Raw genomic sequence first — 17,956 nt, 5'->3', positions numbered from 1 at the left:
TACAAGGAAATATGATCAGGTTCATTAACTCCTTTTTAGCAGATCGGTTTGTAAGAGTAAGAATAGGAAATCATTTATCTTCCCCATTCAAACTAGAAGAAGGTGTTCCACAGGGGAGTGTGCTGACTGTAACTTGTTTTGCTGTTGCCATTGATAGCATCATCAATGAAATTTCAAATCCTGTACGGGCCTCGCTTTTTGTTGATGATCTAGCTATTTATTGCGCTGCATATGATGCTGAATCGGCTTGCAAGTATTTACAAAAATCCATCGGCTCTATCTCTCGATGGGCAAAACAAAATGGTTTTAGGTTCTCTACAAGTAAGACAGTGTTCGCTTTACAAGGAGTAGAGGTCAAGAAGTTGTACCAAATTTGAAACTTGATGGGTCTGTTCTACCATATGTGGATGATGTCAAGTTCTTAGGAATGATTTCCAACATCCCCCGTCGAGAGTCTTTATGTGGATACGCACCAACATCCACTTGATTTACGACGTGAAGAATTAGGCCTCCGATACTTGATGAGGATAAAAAGTAATGCTAGCAATCCATCAAATAAGGTTTCTAATCAACTTGATGCTAGCAAATTCAAGCCAAGATCTTCTGTTCCATTCCAGATCCGGCTAAATGCATCTGTAAATGAAAATTCTATACTGACTCAGAATGTTCATGAATTGGCCCCTTCCAAAATTCCACCTTGGTTCGTACCAAAAGCTGAACTGTGCAAGAAAAATATAGTAAAAAAGAACACCCCCAATGAAGAAATAAAGTCACTGTTTTTAGAACATGATGAAGTTCATAATAACCACTATAAAATTTATACAGATGGCTCAAAGTCAAGCGAGGGAGTAGGTTTAGCTGTGGTCACTGATAATTTTTGTAATGCTGCAAAGCTACCTCCAGCTGCTTCAGTATATACAGCTGAACTATCTGCTATTGTAAAAGCCCTAGATATAGTATATCATTCAAATAAGAAGTCTTGTGACATATACTCAGACTGTAAAAGTGCTCTGGAAAGCCTGAACAGTTATAATTCTTCTCATCCTTGTAGACGTAAAACGGTACGTTTTTGTTGGATTCCTGGTCATATTGGGATCCTAGGTAATGAAGAAGCAGACCGAGAAGCAAAGAGTACCTGTTCCTAAAGAGAAATTGATACAAATAGAATCCCCCATTTTGATATGAAAATCTCTATTCGTAACTATATACTAAGAAAGTGGCAGGAGCGATGGTCATCTCCCCTTCTTGCTAATAATAAGTTAAAAACAATTAGACCTCAAGTAGTAATTTGGGCAATATCCTATTAAAGCGACAGGAGGACTGAAGTTATTTTAACAAGGTTGAGGATTGGTCACTGCCAAATGACACACGTTTTTCCCTTCTTGATGGGTGGGTTAGTGCTCCAGTGTGTTCACTGTGATAGCCCTTTGACAGTTGAGCACATTCTGGTTCACTGCACCAGGTATGTAAATGAGAGGCGGATGTACCATCTAGATGGTAAAACTATATCTGAAATTTTAGGAGACAACATCGATGTTGGCCTTGTTATGAGTTTTTTAAAGGCTTGTGGATTTTATAAAAAATGTCTAGTATTTTTTATATCTATATATATATATATCTAATATATATATATATAATATATATATATAAATTTTTATCATAAATGGTCATTTAACTTTTAATTCCATTAGAAATTTAATCTCGTTTTTACCGTTTTAAACATTGATCATCAGAGTATCTATTTTAAACTCATTATTTATATCATTCCCATTGAACTCATTATTTATATTTCCATTTCTATTCATTACCACTATAGCGCTGAATGACTCTATGGGTCCCAGTGCTTGGCTTTATACCAAAATCACATATTCCATTCCATTCCAAAACATCTAAGAAAGGGAGGCAATTGTCTTTTTCCAGTTCTAGAGCAAACTTAATCAATGGTACCCGGTTATTTAATTTAGAGATTAAATCATTTACATCAATACCAGCAGGCAGAACAGCTAAAATATCATCAACATATCTATAACACTTTACAGGAATATAAATGATATTAGGTAAAAAACGTTTTTCAAAGAATTCCATGTACAAGTTTGAGAGGAGTGGTGATAAAAGGTTGCCCATTGCCATGCCAAATTTTTGTTGATAAAATTCACCATTGAATATAAACTGACAATCACAAATGCACAACCTAGTGAGTGAAATAATGTGACTTACAGGTAGAGGTAATTCATGCTGAGTTAGTTCATTACTAAGATATTCTAAAATAGAGTCTATAAGGACTTCAGTAAAAAGAGAACATACATCAAAACTAACGAATCTATCAGTGGGGCAAATATTCATTCATTTAAGTGAAATCAACCACCTGATAAATTGGATTGGTAGTTCAGTAATTGCAAGATCAAAAGATGTCTTATCACGAAATCTTTTAGAATCTGCCATAATACAACTTACTTCCCATTGTAATTTTAATATTAGTCGTGGCCTGTTCCATTTGGACCCTTGTATTTGTAACATGTTTAAGAATGACCTCAAAGATATAGTTACAGACTTAAATACAAATTAGTTGCCTTAGAGATATTTTCTTTGTATATGTCTTGCCGAGCTTTTATGACTAAATGACACTCGTTTAAACAAATTAAACAAACAGGCAACTCTCTTACCTCTCGTTGCTGGTTATCCATCTGCAAGAGCTAAAAATGCAAGCTGGGCTAATGAATCCTTGTAGATACAAAAATATACTTTTATTTCCCAAATTAGCTAAACATTAAATGGAACAAAATGAATATAAAATGGAGTAAATAAAAGAATAAAGTCTGACCCTCAAAAAAACATGTAAATTGTCATTCTACTCTCCTGAACTAGATTAAGTAATCACTCCCCCTAAATCTCACAGTCTGATTAATTATGCATTTAAATGGTGAAAGTCTTTTCGAGAACCCATTCTCTATATAATGCCATGAACCCATCTGAAATAAAGAGACATATTTATTATATCACTCCAACATGTAAAAGATAATTAAACCGAACATGTACACGCTACACTTCTCGCACTCTTTTCATAGGGTAACTTTTCCAAAGTCTTAAGGTTACTCTACCTTGCGATTGGTGTGCCCTCGAGCCCTCTCCAAATGTGTTCTATACCACGACACAGGAAATCAAAGAATGTGCCCTCTTCTTTGGCACCTTGTACCGTTGGGCCCCATACATCACACGCCACAAACACACACACTCGGACACGCCTTTTGGAATGGCATAGCAACCAAGTGTGCTGCACCCAGTCACATGATCTCTGAAGGGTCGTCAAACTCATATCGCATGGTCACCAATTCTGACTGTTTTTTCATTTCAGCACTCTTCGAGGAATCAAGCGCTTGTTGCTAAGCCCTCCTGTCTCTAAGCGAAAAAAGCTGAGATTAACAATTCACCACCACACCTACTTTTTAAGATGGCCCGGCCACCTATGTCTTTTGTGCACTCCCGTCGCATACCACATCAGCAACTAGTATATAATGGTTCATAATGTTTGCAAGATAGCCCCGATAACACATATTTCGACTATCATTATGGATACCATAAACGCAATCACTGGAATTGTGTAGCGTTCACCGAAGAAGAATTCATCCGTCTCTAAGATAGGCGGAACTTGAACCGCCTCGTGAGTCCATGTAAGTATTTCACGAACACCTTTGTCGAATAGTTGTAGACCCAGGCTGAGCACATGAACCAACCCGAAACAATTCAGCATGCGCCATTATTCAGCGTCTGTGACCCCCGTAAGTGTATCCAACACCCCCTCGTTGTCAAGGAAATATCCCATGACTTCCATGCAAGTGCATCTCGCACCCGCCTTGTAGAAGATTGTAGACTCCTGATTTGTCCCAGAACATATCCTGAGACGATCCACCAACGACATCTCGTCTATTGCAAAGGCGATCCATAGCGTCGCCCCTCGTGTGTAGATTCGACCTCTGGTACTGTAGAACCAAGCCGTTTCTGTCGCCACCATCACATGAAGTTGGGAATTCTCTAAAGTCATCGTGTGTCCGTATTTGAAAAGACTACATGATCATAGAATAACTAAAGTCTTGCTTTACCACACAAACCTGTCATTAACTAATATACCCAATCTCATAGTCAATTATTAAAAATTCCTCACTAAAAAAAATATGATCTTTACACACTGAATCCTCACAAGTAATCCTAAATCTGGCAAATATACTATCAAAAAACCCTCCATAATGTCTAACAGCAAAATCCTTGTACTGTTTATATATTTAACCTCTATGAAATATAATGCCGAACACCCCTTCTATCTAACTCATATACCCTGATAAATTATACCTCCTGTCTATAATAGGAATGCTAATTAAAGCTTAACCCCGATTACGAACATCCCTCGTATGAAAAGAAAAAAAATAATAATAATTGAACTTTCCCCATTACAAAACGTACACAGGAAAAAAAACATATAATCCAGCGCTTTTCCACATAAACGCAGTATGTATCGTTATGGAATTTGCTACCGCAACATATCTCATCAACCGGAATTGACCCCTTACATAGATCTCCATGGAATGTCATAATCGACATCTCTGAAAACAGTGCAAATCTCCGAGTAATCAATTCTGAAAGGAAAAATCAGCAACCGGACTCATCACAGCATTATCAGCAATAATCTACCCGTGAATACCTCATGTGCTCCAATTGCACTATAGATTTGTCTAGTCAGACTTGCAACCTCAGAAATCGTTACTCTCCAAATAGCCCAAAAATCCTATACTGATACTATATAACCACATACCACAAAATTATCCTTAGGGCATCACCAAAGGTACCAAAAATAGTCCTTGAAAACATAACTCATTCATGACACTGCCACAAGTATATAAAACCACATAACCACCTCATCAGGATATAAACCACAGAAAACCACAATCCACCCATTATATACCACCAAATATAACCACTGGTGAAATAAAATACAACCTCTTCACAGAAACCCATGAAACCACAATAACCTACTCTTGGCTCGTAAAACCACAGATCACTGCCAAAAAAATATAACCACAAAAAAATCCACTGCCAAAGATTATAGCCACAAAAAAACTCAGCCCCAAAAATCCACCACCCAAAAAACCCCCAAAAATTCAGCCCCACTAAACTCATACACACAGGAACCACCACGGGCTTATCATAATATTTTTCTGCTTAACAGAAATTTGCCATATTGTCAACCCGATTTTCCACATGAAATATTTACCTCTGAATCTTACGCCAAAACGCCGCAGTTTGCGCATAATAAGAAAAATAGTAGAAGAAATGAAAGAGAGAAAAAAAACATTAAACACATTTCACCATCAATTTGCAAAAAACAGAAAAAAATGCAACTGCACAACATTATATTAGTTACCACAACCAACTCTTTTCAGTTTTTATATGTGTTAATTTCGACCAACCTGTTTTTTCCTCTGAGACTACAAATCTGTTTCCAAATTTTCCTCAATGACTCTAAAAGGACCCTCAAATTTCGGACCCAATTTGTAATTTAGTTCATTTCTCACGTTGATTTTTAGAAATACCTTGTCTCCAACATTGATCTTAGGATCAGATGTTTTGCTATTACTTCTTTCTACCATTTCTCGAGTCGTGGCCTCGAGATTGCGGCTGAGACAAGCATGTCTCTCTCTCTCACTGTAGATATTAATGATTCAATTGCATCCTCCCCATGATGAGGTATAGTTAACAGATCAAATGGGCCTCGTGCTGGGCAACCAAACAAAGCTTCAAATGGAGACGTTTTAATGGAATCACTAACCATAGTGTTAATATTATGTCTAACAATATCAATATATCTGTCCCAATTTTTATCATTACCACCTAGAGTCTTCCTGAGAGCTTCGTTTCTTTTTGCTCATTCACACAACCCATTAGCTTCAGGTCTGTATGGAATAATTGTTACTTGCTGTATCCCCATGACTTCCGCTAAACATTCTAAAGTTTTGTTTACAAATTCTCTGCCATTGTCGGTCAATGAAACCTCGGGTGAGCCATATCTGCAAATGATACCATTGAAGAATGCTATAACTACTTCTTCAGCCATTTTATGCTTAAGTCGAAAAATTTCTACTATCCTCGTAAGTTCATCTATTATTACTAACAAGTACTTATTTGCATATCTAGATTCACAAAAATTTCTTAGGATATCCATATGTATTCTATGAAAAGGTCTACTTGGTATCAGATATGACCCTAATTTGCATGAAGTTATCCTTGCATGTTTGCATGCATTGCATACTGTACAGTTTTTCACAAAATTTTCTATCCCCAAGTGTGGACCACTGAACCTGCAATGTACTATATCCAAAACCACTGGAATTAGGGCTTTCGGAATTACGATCTGTGTCGTATCTCCTTCACTTTCACTAGTTCTCAATTTATATTTAATTTTCCTGACCAATAGATTACCTTCTAACTCTAAACCCTATTCTGAACTCATCTCGATCACTCCTAGGAAATATAATTAACACTGAAAATTTTGTCCTTGAATGGAGGATGAGGGATCAGAACAAAGAGAAAAAAATTACTCAGGCATAAGGCCGATATTTCTGAGGAAGGAGGAATTTACAGAAAAGTTGGACTCTAGTTTTAAATGCATTGTATTTACATGAATTTACAGAGGTCCAGGAGAATAAAAAAAAAAGGGGTCGATCCACCGGAACATGGGGCTGGAACAATCCAGTCATGGCGTTCAGAGATTTTGCGCGAACAGATTAAAATTGCAAGCTTGCTCCAAGGATTTCCAACTTCTACCACAATCAGGCACAGCGTTTGTCTGCAAATAGAGGACACGGGCATAAGGCGGGGGCCACACGATGGCAATCGTTACACACTACTTTCTTTCAATAAAAAAAAAAGGCCACTCATGGGGGGAATGAAATGACTGGGAAATTTACACAAAGAGAACTATTTCGTTGCTTGAATTCACTAGGGGGGATGTTATTAGTATCACAAGGGAGTAATTACAGAATTGAGCCCAGATGAGGGAATGAGAAACTACACAAGTCGCCTTGGAAAAAGGAAATGAAATACAGACAAAGGTAAAAACAATTCCCTGGCTGAACTGGAACTCCTCTTACAGTACCTGGATATTGAGGGCTGGTAGTCTTCTCCTTGATGTCTCCATGCACTATGGAACTTTAAAAATATACTTGGGACTTCCCAGAGAGCATAGGGAAGCAGACAAAAGGGTGGGGGGAGAAGTCGGCATCTCGGGTGCAGGAAGAGTTCTGACCTGTCGTAGGTCTGGTGTTCTTCTGAGACTGAGCCGCTGGCTCCCAATCCTTTTGAATTCTCGGCCCTGTAGGGGGTAATTCCAACAACCAATGGGAGAAGAGATAGCTTTTTCAAGAGAATGGAGAGAATGGATGCTTCCAATTGGAAGGGGCAACTTGCATATAGACAAAGATGCATGAAACTTGGTAAAAGACTTTATTTTCCTTGGTTCTGGCTTAAAACCTTGAACAACGCGAAAAAGGTAACTTATAACATTTCCTGACTAATTCCCCTCTAAGAAGCGCTTTTGCGTCTGCCAAAATTTCATCTTCATCCTGCCTTTGCTCTATGAGACCTGTATCCCATTGTATAGACTCGCTAGTGACTAGCGTGACTTGAAATCCTTACATGTCATAAAAACTTCTACTAAGAGCGTCCACTACTACATTTAATTTGCCTTCTATATATTTGAGCTTTGCATCGAGCTCTTTTAGGCGACAAATCGGGCTTATTAAAAAGATCCAACAATGGCTTGTGGTCTGTAAGGACTTCTACTTTATTCCCCATCAGTAGCATTTTAAAATGAACCAAACTTGATACTATTGCAAAGGCTTCTTTATCTATGGTAGCCATTGATCTCTCATTGCTGCCCTTTGTCCTGAACTTCCTGCTATAAAAGGCTATTGGATTGAATTTCCCATCAAACCTTTGCAAAAGGCAAGCACCTATACCCTCCTGACTGGTTTGCTGAAATCTGGAAATTTCAGAACTGGGGGATTCATTAACGTGTCCATAAGCTTTTGAAAACTCTCAGACTGGGGTTTTCCCCATTGAAATTGAACATCTTCCCACAATATATCTGTTATTTTTGTTTGTTTGTTTGTATGGTGTTTTTACGTTGCGTGGAACCAGTGGTTATTCAGCAACGGGACCAACGGCTTTACGTGACTTCCGAACCACGTTGAGAGTGAACTTCTATCACCAGAAATACACATCTCTCACATTTCTGTTAGGGGAGCTGCTATGTTAGAAAACCATTTCACAAACCTCTGAAATAAACCGGCGATACCCAGGAATGACTTAATTTCTTTCTTTGATCTCAGGGTGCGAAAATTCGCTATTGCTTTGACTTTATCGTCGTTTACTCTAACCCCTTCCTTGGATATGACATGGCCTAAATATGTGATTTGCTTTTTCAAGAACGAACACTTAGCTGGCTTAATTTTCAACCCTGCTAATCTAAGCCTCCTTAGTACTTTTGTTGCAACTAAAATATCATCCATATATACAAAAACATTTTTACCCAATAACCCGTGTAAAACTGTGTTCACCAACCTGGTAAAAGTCATCGGACTGCCCAATAAACCGAACAGCATTCGCATAAATTCATAGTGTCCCTTGGGCACTGAAAAAGTCATATATTCCTCACTACTCTCACTAAAGGGGACCTGCAGAAAACCCTGCGCTAAATCAATTGAGCTATAAATATTATGTCCCCCAATTTCTACAAAAAGATCTGGTATGCACGCGACTGGATAACGGTCAAGGTTGTTTTTTCATTTAAACGTCTAAAATCGATGCATAAGCGGACAGAACCGTCCATCTTAGGCACTGCTAACAGAGGAAAGTTGTATGGAGACACACTAGGCCTAATGATTCCTTCTTCTTCCCATTTATTGACCTCTTTCTCCACCTGTTCTCTGATTTTGAAAGGTATGCGGTATGCAGGAATATAAATAGGTTTTGTGCCATTCTCTAAGTTTACCTTATGTTCTAACACATTAGTCAATCCCAGTTTATCACCCTGTAAGGCTATTGTATCCCCAAATTCTGCTAAGAGCTCGCTTACCACTTCAACATGCTCACTATAATCCGCATTAGCTAAATGTTCTCTAAATATTCGCTTCCTTGATTGCATTTCGGCCTCTGAAAACTCTGATTTCGCCTGTATGATAGCCACCGAACCACTATCACTACTCCAATCTTGGAGATCTAATACATATGTATTCCTTTGGTATTTCCTAACAGTTCAGTAATTCTAACCATATAACACCAGTGTTTGATACACTGTTCACTGATGCCGTGCTAATAATCCCTCTTTGCTTCTCGCTCCCTCAATTACACACACATCCGCGGGTTTTCTCACTTCCCTCAACTTGACTTTTACCATAGTCTTTGAACCTGGCATTAAAACAACATCCTCTGATAAAACCCTTTATATTTTTGGTTAGTACCTCCCCGTTCCACGATCCCATGAACTGATATCACCACCTGTGGTTCTCATTACATTCACCCCATTGTTAGTATCAGTAATAATATCAATATTAATATCAATATCATCACCCATAATGCCCTTGTCACATTCACCAAAATTGTTACCACCGTGGACTCCAATAGCTAGCATAACATTACCGCAGTTATTCCCCGTATCATTAGCATGGATTTTGATATTACCACTCCCCATATCCCCAGTATCATCACCATTAGCACCGCCAAACACATTCCTTTTTCCAATAATCTCCATATCCTCAGTTCTAATCATGTCATCATAAGGAAGAAAAACACCAGGTATTCCAACCATTATACCATTAACACCCGCATGGATCGAAATCTTGTGTCTCCTACATGCAGGATGACACAGCAAAAGTCTGTTGCCCAGCGCAACCCCTTTTATAACCAAAAATGGTTCTATTAATACACTATCATCGAGAGTAAACCGTATTTGAACACAACCCAGGGTGTTTAATCTATGGGCTTGCACGTCACACACCGTCTCTGTTGAGGGTTTCAAAGGGCAATGGGAGAACATGGATTGATACAGATTATAGTCCATTAAATTTATAGACGCACCTGTGTCTATAAAGATTGGGATATCCACATCCCCCACTGTTCCATAAACTAGGCCTGGGCTCTGGGGCGTCCCCCACAAGACCACAATGGCACATACTAATCATCTGTACCCTTTTTGTTGATCGGCCTCCCAAAAATTTCGCCGATCCCTTTGCCCTCTTAAGTGACCTGCCTGCGAAGTTCTCATATTATAACTCCCAGAACCTTGAGGCGTAGGTCTTGCATCTTTCCGTATCTGAGATGGACAAGATTGCCAATAGTGATCCACACTCTTACACATTCCACAATATTTAACTCTACACATTTTCTTTGGGTGCCTTGGTTTATTACAATTGTAACAACGCAACTGCTGTTGCCTTTGATCAATTGATCTTCTTTTATATTCAACTTTTGCACACAAATGGGGAGAAGAAAATTCTGTCTCTTTGCACCCTATTTCTTGGGCCTGCCCCATTAAAAAAATGTACTATCTACAGTGGGACATTTAGACATATGTTTCTGAATTTGGGCGTAAATTAATTCTTTGTCTGATGTAGATTCAATCTTTTCATCAAAACTATCCACTATTGCATTCGGTACGTCATGTAACAACATCGCAAAATTGGCCAGTTTATGTAAATTGTCAAGTGAGACACTACCCCCCTTTTAACCCACTTAGAGGTTTTCAATTTTACTATCCATTCTCCCACTGAGTCAAAAAGTTTTGAGCTATGTTCGATGAGGCTAGTTGTATCTTTCCGTATTTTATATAGCCCTCTTAAATCTCTAACCATATCCCCGTGTTCCTTTGAGCCATAAGCTGCTCTTAAGATGCTTGCAAATCAGCCCAATCCTGACATTTTGCATATTGAAAACTCCTGCAACAATAGGAAAGATCACGCCTCTCTGAATGCCTCTACATCATCTATTATCCCTTTGGCACTTAAATAATTATTTACCCCTTCAATAAAGATTAGTACTGGCTGTGAAAGAACCCCGTCCATAACTCCACGAAATGGACTCACACACGCACTAACATTCGTAATGCGGTGAAGCAGAGTCTGCGTACCACTTGCGTCAGCCATTTTGTTCTCTTAACGAAAGCTCTTATACCTTACGATCTTCCCCGACCTCAATAACATTAATGTATTTTTACGCACACAAATCCCAATCCAGAAAAATTAATACCAAACATCCCTTAATAAAGAATAAAAAACAAACATGCACCACGCCCAGTAAATCACCATATGAACAGCTGTTAATATTAAATACAAGGTTGCGTCGGGGAAAAAAAAAACAAACAGGGAGAAGACAAAAAAAAAAAGTTCGAGAGAAAAACCACTTCTCTCAGCAAAACCATCCGCCCCGTTTCCTCTCTCTCTCGCAGACAACTCGCCTCTCTCTCTCTCTCATCGTCTCTCTCTTCTCTTCTTCGTCACCTCTCTCTCTCTCTCTCTCCTCTCACCAGGGCATACAACACCAAATATCCCCGCATATGTTACCACAAAACCACCAATGTCCACCGAATCTCAAGGGACATCAAAAATAAAGACACACTTTTGAGCAAATTAATCACCAATAAAAAGAGAAAAATAAGAAAGAAAGGAATGGAAACATATGAAATTACACTCACGTCTTCATAGGACCGGAACCCAAACTTGTTTACCCATTACAAGTGCACGGAACCTATTCTCCACATCCGATAAACAGTTTAATATGCCAAAAATTTCACTTCAATTTCCTGAAACCTCGAAATATAACCTCACACAAAGCGTTGGCTAAAGACACTGGCACACACATAGAGATACACCTAATCCCTAACTCAGCAATAACACGAGTTGCCTGTGACATAATTACAACCCTTTTCCCAAAAATATATGCCTAATCTAGCTATAATCTCTTCGGAAGCGTACCTACAGCCTATAAAAAGCTTTTTACCTGCTGCCACCACCTCTTGCCGAGCTTTTATGACTAAATGACACTCGTTTAAACAAATTAAACAAATAGGCAACTTTCATACCTCTTGTTGCTGGTTATCCTTCTGCAAGAGCTAAAAATGCAAGCTGGGCTAATGAATCCTCATAGATATAAAAATATACTTTTATTTACCAAATTAGCTAAACATTAAATGGAACAAAATTAATATAAAATGGAGTAAATATAAGAATAAAGTCTGACCCTAAAAAAAAACCCCCAATAAACTGTCATTCTACTCTCCTGAACTAGATTAAGTAATCACTCCCCCTAAATCTCACAGTCTGATTAATTATGCATTTAAATGGTGAAAGTCTTTTAGAGAACCCATTCTCTATATAATGCCATGAACCCATCTGAAATAAAGAGACATATTTATTATATCACTCCAACATGTAAAAGATAATTAAAACGAACATATACACACTACACTTCCCTCTCTCTTTTCAAAGGGTAACTTTTCCAAAGTCTTACAGTTATTCTACCTTGCGACTGGTGTGCCTCGAGCCCTCTCCAAATGTGTTCTATACCACGACACGGGAAATCAAAGAATGTGCCCTCTTCTTTGGCACCTCGTACCGTTGGGCCCCATGTATCACACGCCACGAACACACACACACGGACATGCCTTTTGGAATGGCACAGCAACCAAGTGCGCCGCACCCAGTCACATGATCTCCGAAGGGTCATCAAACTCATATCGAATGGTCACCAATTCTGACTGTTTTTTCATTTCAGCACTCTTCGAGGAATCACGCGCTTGTTGCTAAGCCCTACTGTTTCTAAGCGGAAAAAGCTGAGATTAACAATTCATCACCACACCTACTTTTTAAGATATGTATATTAATAAGTTTTTGTTTACCAAATATCTGAATATGGTCAGCTGTCGCCCTGTATAATCCTTAAATGTCCTGACCTTGTGTCTGAGCAGTTGGACTTAATCTTTTTGTTCTTAAATTGTACCCATGCTTATGCTTGTTCGGAAAGGTTACCTATTCTCCAGGTGTGTTGGTTTCTAGGTACTAATCTCCTTATAATCCCTATCTGTCGTTTATACGACCTTTCTTGTACTCTGAATTTCTCATGTAAGTCAATTTGTCTGCTAAGTAAAGGGCGTGGAGTCGAAAGATCTTGCAGGAACTCTGTTGTTTATCTTTCATTCGTGGTTTATACCTTTATTTATGGATTTATCACGTTCCAAACTTTCTTGATTCAGTTATACACACACACACACACACACACACACACATATATATATATATATATATATATATATATATATATATATATATATGTATATATATAGATATATATATATATATATTTATATATATATATAATATATATATATATATATATATATATATATATATCTATATATATATATAATATTTTATAAAAGGAGTCCATAAAAACACCAAAATATAGAGAGAAAAGTACTATATTTCAGAGCCTGCTGTCTCTCTTCAGGTATATGAATGAGAAAAGTTTACAGAAAAGGTGGTATTTATACCAAGAGATCCGTCCACAAGTAAGCCAATTTAGGTCACCCCCGCTGATAATCATCCTTTAATCTTCTTAAGCGTTGGTTGAATGAAAACTTCATCGATGACATCTGAAATCCACGTGCCTTTTGAGATGTTCATTACCTGCTTCTCTTTTATTAAGGCCGAATCCATCATTTGACTCTTGTACCGGCAGTTGCTGCTATAAATTACACGTGACAAATTCCAGTTTATTCTATGGTCATGTTCATTTATATGGTTGAAAATAGCCGAGTTCTGTTGTCTATACCTAACTGACCGTTTGTGTTGTATTAATCTCTGGGGAAGTGATTTACCTGTAAATCCGATGTAAGATTGGTCACAGTCCTGTCATGGGATCTCATAGACCCCAGAGTCTTTGGGAGATGTCTTTTGTTGGACGTTAATCAGGGATTTGGCTAAGGTGTTTGGGTAGGTAAATGCAAAAGGGTTGGATTTCCCAAGGGTGTCGTTACTCTCTTAATCGTCTCCAGGTGAGGAATTTTTATTTTATTGTTGGGTGTGTCTCTGGTCTTGTCTTTAGGGGGTCGGTAGAAAATTACGTTTGCTTTTTGAATTACTTTCTCAATTATATGGTCAGGATACTTTAAAGACGAAAGTTGCTTGCGAATTAGTTCAAATTCTTTTTCCAGGAAATCTGGGGAACAAATTCGTCGATGACTTTCGTCTTTAAAGTATCCTGACCATATAATTGAGAAAGCAATTCAAAAAGCAAACGTAATTTTCTACCGACCCCCTAAAGACAAGACCAGAGACACACCCAACAATAAAATAAAAATTCCTCACCTGGAGACGATTAAGAGAGTAACGACACCCTTGGGAAATCCAACCCTTTTGCATTTACCTACCCAAACACCTTAGCCAAATCCCTGATTAACGTCCAACAAAAGACATCTCCCAAAGACTCTGGGGTCTATGAGATCCCATGACAGGACTGTGACCAATCTTACATCGGATTTACAGGTAAATCACTTCCCCAGAGATTAATACAACACAAACGGTCAGTTAGGTATGGACAACAGAACTCGGCTATTTTCAACCATATAAATGAACATGACCATAGAATAAACTGGAATTTGTCACATGTAATTTATAGCAGCAACTGCCGGTACAAGAGTCAAATGATGGAATCGGCCTTAATAAAAGAGAAGCAGGTATGAACATCTCAAAAGGCGCGTGGATTTCAGATGTCATCGACGAAGTTTTCATTCAACCAACGCTAAGAAGATTAAAGGAAGATTATCAGCAGGGGTGACCTAAATTGGCTTATTTGTGGACGGATCTCTTGGTATAAATACCACCTTTTCTGTAAACTTTTCTCATTCATATACCTGAAGAGAGAGACAGCAGTCTCTGAAATATAGTACTTTTCTCTCTACATTTTGGTGTATGGGCTCCTTTTATTAGATGGAATTCTGTTGTTACAGAACATTTTACCAGTCATATATATATATATATATATATATATATATATATATATATATAAATATATATATATACATATATATATATATATATATATAGTATATATATATATATATATGATATATATATATATATATATCTATATATATATATATATATATATACACTACGTATTTAGTAGTAGTAGTAGTAGTAGTGGGTGGGATATGCCTTTGAAACGGCTCCCTTGCTTCTTTTATTCCTCCTTTGTTTGTGTTTGCTTGAGCTTCTTCTCTCTGAAATACCACATTTCTTTTATAAAATCTTTCCTATTCTCCACTTCCTCCCTCATTAGTACTACCAATAAGATTATATTTGCTACTAATTCCTCTTTATTTTCTTGATATGGTTGCTGCATAAAGCTATATCTATTTCTAATTTAATTGTATGCTGGACAGTAAAGTAAGAAATGTTCTAAATTTTCATTTTGTTCCTCACAGTATAAACATTCTGTATCTTCTCCTTTTATCCTATTTCTATCATTTAATCCTAATATACCTAGTCTGGCCCTACTGATCAGCATTGTTTTTTCAGTGTTATCATACCAGATTTCTTCTCTTATGTTTTCTTTATATTTTCTTTAGATTCTTAATGTTGACTTTTCATTCATTTCTTTCTGCCATATTTTTCTGTCCCAATTGTTTATTATTTCTCTTAACTGTTTGTCTTTAACTGCTTCAATTTTACTTAAGTTTATGTTTAGTTCTTTCATATACTCTTTTACTTGCATTATCCAGGTTTTTTTTTGTTTTCATACTGATCCATTGTTATCTCATATAGGAGCCTATATCCACCATTCTTCAGTGTATGCTTCAGGTAGAAAAGTTTATTCTTGATATCTCTAGATTGGCAGGAAGAGCCCCCTATTTCAGATCTTAACGCACAACTTGCTGTGTAACTTGGCGCTTTCAATATTGCTCTGTATACTTTATTATCTATCTTCTGCAATTCATTTATTGTTTTCCTGTCAAGTTTCATGACTTCCATCGCATACATGAATGAAGGCATCGCTAGTCCTTTCCAGTACAATTTTCCTATTTTTACCCTGCTACAGCTTTTATTGATGACTGCATTAGCCATATTTGCCATCTGCTTTGCTTTAATTTGGGCCCTTTTTATCTGTTCTCTGAAGCAGTCTTTCATGTTGTTGATTGTTACTCCTAGGTATCTAATATTCTTAACTATTTTTATTCCTTCTATGTGCTCCATATTCTCCACATCATCGATACTGTACCAGTCGTTGTATATTAGTATGTTACTCTTGTCCTTGTTTATGTTTAGGCCACATTCACTTGCAATTTCCATAAGGGTTTTTATTGATTTTGTTATTTCTTCTAGTTGTGGCCCTAGTATTAATCCGTCGTCTGCATATAGTAGTGCCACTATCCTTATTACTTCATTTCTGAAACCTTCTGTTGTATTTTCTAATTTTTCTATTATCAAGTACGTTATTAATAGAAAGAATATGGTTGAGCCATTGCATCCCTGTCTTATTCCATTAGTTACGTTTAGTTCTTTTTGTTCTGTATTGTTAAGGCATAGGCTTGTTATGTCGTTTGTATATATCTTTGCAACTGTATTTATTACTTCTGCATGTAGCCTGTATTTCATCATGACCTCAATGAGCTTTTTCCTATTAACCGAGTCAAATGCTTTTTGGAAGTCTATCGATACTACAAATAATGGGTCCTTTCTTCTGTAAGTCTCTTGTATGCAGTATTGTAAGATATATAAATTATCGATTCCTCTCCTTTGTGCGGTAAAGCCTGATTGTAGTTCATTCATTTTTCCTATATTTCTAATATGTTTTTCTATTTTGGTTCTCAGGATCCCCATGAAGATTTTATATGATGCATTTGTTAGAGCAATTGGCCTTAGATCTTTGACTGTGGGGTTTTGTTTTTTGGGCGTAAGTGTTGTTTTTGACTTAAACCAGCTTTTCTGCGTTTTCCTGCCCTTCAGTATGTTATTTAAACATTCTGCCAATTCTTTTTGAAGGTTGTTACTTTGTAATAGTAATTTGAACAGTACTGGCTTCATTCCATCTGGACCTGGTGCTTTATTTGTCTTCATTTTCTCAAGTTGATTTTTTACATCTTCTTCTGTTATGTTGATTTCTTCCATGGGTCTAATCTCTGTCTCTGTTGGGTCATACACTCCATGCATATGTTCCCTTAAAGATATATGGCATTTCATCTGCTGTCCTAATCTTTTCACTATTTCTTCCATGTCATGTTTGTACTGTTCTTTCTTGCTTTCATTCCATATCTCTCCTATTTTGTTTTCTTCTTTTTGGTATATTGTTTCCCAGAATTTTACCAGCTCTTTCCCTAGGGTTTCGTCCTTCATCTCTTGCTTATTTTCATCGAATATTCTTATCCATTCTTTTTCTGATGTGGTCTTTCCTCTCAGCATGTCTATATATTCCCAGATTTTCCTGTGTCTGTTTTTATCATTCATTATCTCATTTCTAATCTTTTCTTCATATTCTTCATATGCTTTCTTTATTATTATCTGTACTTTTTGTTTTTGTTTAAGATATGCTTCTTCATAGTATCTTTTTTCTTCTATTCTTGTGGCTTTCCTTTTTAATTTGTTATATACCCTTCTTTGGCTTATTTCTTTATTCTTATTTCTTTGGTGCCCATACTGGTTCTATTTCTTCTTGCTTTCCTGTCTTTAACCTTCTTTTGATTATCTTCTCTAAGTTATTTGTTTTTGCTTCACTCATTGTTTCTTTTCCAACTGGGTTAGATCTCCTTTTCTGTCTTGTTGGCTTACTTTAAACTCTATATATTCAAGGTATTTCCTGGTAGACTCTTCTGTAACTTTCAAATATTTGATTTCTTTTGTTTCATTTCTGAATGTTT

This window comes from Macrobrachium nipponense, chromosome 12 (assembly GCF_015104395.2).
Source record: "Macrobrachium nipponense isolate FS-2020 chromosome 12, ASM1510439v2, whole genome shotgun sequence".
Classification (NCBI taxonomy): Eukaryota; Metazoa; Arthropoda; class Malacostraca; order Decapoda; family Palaemonidae; genus Macrobrachium; species Macrobrachium nipponense.
Note: the sequence above shows the minus strand (reverse complement) of the source record.